This window comes from Adiantum capillus-veneris, chromosome 6 (assembly GCF_014529385.1).
Source record: "Adiantum capillus-veneris isolate H3 chromosome 6, ASM1452938v2, whole genome shotgun sequence".
Taxonomy (NCBI): Eukaryota; Viridiplantae; Streptophyta; class Polypodiopsida; order Polypodiales; family Pteridaceae; genus Adiantum; species Adiantum capillus-veneris.
The window spans coordinates 29,867,785-29,872,409 of NC_140936.1; the positions used below are offsets into that span (position 1 = coordinate 29,867,785).

The 4,625-nt window shown below is 37.3% G+C and overlaps 2 pseudogenes; both read right to left on the reverse strand.

Annotated features, from left to right (window-relative positions):
* Positions 1-523: 523 nt before the first annotated feature.
* On the reverse strand, positions 524-2,060 carry LOC147455298 (uncharacterized; annotated as a pseudogene).
* Positions 2,061-2,465: 405 nt separating this feature from the next.
* Positions 2,466-4,003, reverse strand: LOC147455299 (uncharacterized; annotated as a pseudogene).
* Positions 4,004-4,625: the final 622 nt, after the last annotated feature.

Consider the following 4,625-nt stretch of genomic DNA (forward strand, 5'->3'; position numbering starts at 1 on the left):
TATTTGGAGCAAAGACTACCTCATAAGAAAAGAACAACATATAAGAGTAACTCATAGTAGCTTTTTGAAGAATTCAATCTAAGTCATACATTTAACAATTGAAAATAGTTGATGCAAGAATGTTTACCCTTTCTTTGGGTCTCAAGGTTACATTAAAATAATCAAATTAGCATAACATCACTCAACCACAATTACATCATCCACACTTAGTGGAGAAGAGTCACATTTGGAAATTCTAACTTTGTTTGTGGCCAAAAGGTACACTACAAATGATGAGCACATTCCATCCACACTTTGCTCTTGACGATCTCCTGTGAAATCCGTACTACGCTTTGCTAGATTGAAACTAGCCTTTAGAGTAATATACAATGCATCAACTGTTGGAACCTCTAAAAACTTGATTAAAATCATCTCTTGGTCGTCAAAGTTCATTTCCTAAATAAAAGTTCAATTGTAAAAAGTCACTACTTAATTGAAAAAGCTTAATCCATGCCAAAGATGAGTACAACTAAAGTCAATCTCCTTACATATTCATGAGACCCATTTGAGAGTTCATTGAAGGCCTTTGTGTTTTGAAGAGTAACACCCTCATTAAGAACATTCTTCAGTACACTCTGTATGCATAGAAAATTGAAAGTATAAAAGTTCAGTTAGAGCTCTAGACTATGAAATTTTGGGCAATAGATAACAACAACCTTTTTCTTGGTGCAATCTTTTTTTGCCTTTTTAGTCTGCATCATATCCATCATCTTTTGATTCCACTGCATCAAAAAAGTTAAGTTAAAGCTCAAAGCATACAAGGATATGAAGCATATAAAAGTTAAAATATGTGAGTAAACCTTAGGTGCACGCTTTCTCTTTCTAGAGCTCACATCCACTTGATTTTCCTCATGAGAGCTCTCAAAATCCATTTGTTCTTTAATGAGATCAACCTTTGCATGTTCTTAGAATAAAACACATTAAATACATAGCTAGTTTAATTATTGTAAAGGACAATAACATAGACATACCTTTGTGACATCTTCAATAAGAGCCAAGAAAGAACCATTTGAAGCTAAAGCCTCATCCTCTTCTTCTACATCCTAATAGTAAATAACTAGATTAAAGAAAGTGTACAAAATAATTTGACATAGTATAAGTTGAGAAAACATACATCTAAAAGGGCTTCAACTTGCACACCAAAGAAAATTGCCTCTGAATAATTTTGGTCTTTCTCAAAGTCAATATGAGGATGATACACTTCCTCATTGATAGGTTGTAAATGATTTTCCTCAATCTACAATTCATGTATAACATTTCTAAATAATTTCAATTAAAAATAAACAAAAAAAAATAAAGAATGTAGAAACTCCCACAAGCTGTTTTTCTTTGTCTTCCGCCTTTGCATTCACTAAGTCGGTTCCCTACAGTGCACAACTTCACATAATCAATCTTATTATGATAGCTAAAAACAATGAAAAAATAATGATAATGTGGGTTACAGATATTAAATTTGTGGTATTAACCAGTGTTGATTTTTTCTTTTCATTCTTTCGCTTTGCTTGCCTGTGACGCAAGCAAAATGTGTAGATTTCCTCCACTTTCCAATGGTACTCTACACCACGGAACGTCACCTCCTGAATTTCATCATGGTGCTCTTGAATGAAGCTCACAAGTTCATCCTTCCCCTCTAGATTGTGCCATAGGTCACAAAGCTTGGAATCAAATGCTTTCATCCAACCTCTAATAGTTCTCAGATTGGAGCAATGGACTGCATGTACACTGTCAGCATAATACTTTGGAAGGAACTCTTTTCCATACAAGAGTGCTGGATCTCTATCACTTTTCTTGAGTGGGAAGCAAAAGAGTTGCTCATATGTCGGAACTGGTTTTTCAACTGTGTCTTCCTTTGCAACTTGTATAGCCTTGCTATGTCGTTGAGACAATCTTCCAGCTGCCTTACTATTCTTATGATCAACCTTAGAGGACTCTCCACCACTTGATTCTAGCTCTTTTACCCTTTTCTCTAGCATTGCTATTGTCTCTTTGCAGAGAGACATTGTTTCAGATGGAGAAGCCATGTAATAGCTACAATGTCACAAGTTATACCTTAAATCATATGTAAACAAAACTTAAAAACCAAAACAAAATATTTTTTCCAATCAATTAAAGTATTTTAATGTTTGATACATCAAAGGCTAAGCACTTGTGCATCTCCAAACTACTGGAAAATTTAATTGTGCACCACTTCTTGAAGACATGCACCTCCTACTAACTACAATAAAGTCATGTATCACTACTTTGCATGAGTTCCAATCTCTCTCTTTGTACTGTTGTCTTTGTATCCTCCATGTACAATGATCAAAACTATCATGTACTAGCCAAGCTAATTTGCATTTTTCCCTGGTGGTCAATATCTCTAACAACTACGTGTACAAGATCATCTTCACCATCACTTTTGGTTGCTAGAACGATATCACCAACCTCTAACCAAGTGGGTGCATGTCCGACCTCTCCGAGAGTTGTAAGCCGCTTTCTTTGAATCAAATCCTTCACCTCATATGCTACTATCCTGTTACCTGTCAAAGGAAGAGGTATGAACTTATGCATCAAAGATGACATTGGTCTTACACAATCTTAAGTGTACGGCATAGTTTGTTGTTGTACAATGCTCATTCCAGTTGCATGATGAACTATTAGTTCGTCAACCCCATTGTGTGAGGATATACATTGTCTATAATACTCTGCCCCAAAATACAAATAATATTGACCATTGTGCTCGATAAAGAACAATGTTTTTATTTTGGCCTTCCAATTCCCTACAGGAAGAGCATCAATATCACCATTGACCCGCTTTATAGTCACATGATTACCAACTTTAAAAGCCTTACCTTGGTAAAGTATCTTTTGGTAGGTTGTGACAAGAGTATTTTCACCTTCACTAACTGTCATCGCCCACAGTTGCTGAAAGTACCTTTTCTCCTCATCTGAAAGGCATCTCTTTGTGCGTTTCTTCTTGGTTATACCGATCACTTTTGCTCTAATCATGTTGTGGAAATAAGCCGGTTCATAATATGCCAAAATCTTATGCCATAGCTCCCTGGCTCTTGTTAGAGATGAGAGTTCCAAGAGCCCTTTTTCATGGAAGATAGAGCATTGTGGACTCATAGGATGCAGTAGAGTGAAATCATCTGGGAGTATCAACCTTTGGTGTAAGAATGACAAATTCCTCTCGTGCGGCACGAATCCATCCTTCTCCTCTTGAAGCATGCGAGCAACCCATGTAAACAAAACGCGCTTGTAAAAGTGGACATAAGTTATCTCATTATTCCTTTTATTTGTCTTTACTCCCATGTATATGAAGACCATCCTTTCAAAAATGTAACACCAATATACATCATGAGATCCATGCCTGATAATGTCATCAAGCAATTCCCCATTCCCAGCAACATGCTCCAATGGTGAAGAGTTTGGACCAAAGAATTCCTCGCTCCTTACTCGCCAAGATGAGAACAATGATCGCATTATCTTGATGCTCTCCTTTGTCCAACCCTTCTCACGACTAAAATTGTCAAATGTGTGGGCAATGTCTATTAGGAGAAGACCAAGCTCATACATGGGTCTTGATACCTCATTGATGACAGTCAATATGTATGGCAGACACCACTGAACAAATTTTGATTTTCCTTTGCCTTAAAACCTTCAAAGTACTTGCTAGGAGTGTGTGGCCACCTGCCATTGCGAATTGATGGTGGTGCAAGCTTGTATACAAGCTTGCAACATTCATCCACCTTCTTTTCGATTCATTTTTCAATCCTTGCATGACATTTGATGTATACTTACTGAACAAATTGAATGGAAGAACATGCATTGTATCATACACCAAGTCACGTGACAAGTCAAAGGCATATAAGTCAAAGAACTTCCATAACACTGACTCTCTAGATAGTCCTACATGTGCAAGATTAGTCTCTTTTTGAGTTTGAGAGGTTGCTCTTCTGGCCTGAGTTACTGCATTGGACATTTCCAAAATGGAGCGTTTTGTTGGTGGATATCTTGCTTGTCGTCTATTGTCATCATAAACATATCACCCTCTATACATTGGATTACTAGCATCAAGAGTTGCCTTGGGCTTGTCTCTTCGACAACCCTCCTTGCCACCGTCCTTGAAGAGTCCTATTTTACACTGGGCAGGATGGTCTCCATTGACCATCATAAGCATCCCGCGTAATATGCATGTCTGTTGCCATTCAGTTCCCATGACAAATATTTTGTTGACATCATAGTTGTAGTGTACTTTTATTCGTGACATGAACAAGTCTTGCAATTCCTCCATAAGAGGACGTAGAAAAGCACCAAATAGACCGCTATTGTTTTGGGCTACTTTCTTGGAGCTAGATGGGAGGAACAATACTGGGAGTACACTAACATTGGAAGACTTGCCCAGGTTCAAATTTTTTATCTCTACAACCCGACTGTCTTTCTGTGTGGTGCGAGAGGGTTGGAACCCATCCCAATGCAATAGAAGTTCCAGATTACGGGGATCTCCCTGGAAAATTCCTATGCCATATGAAAATACTCAAAAAATAAAAAAAGTGAATAAAAATAGCATGCCAATATTTCTAAAACCATACCTCAATCAATCG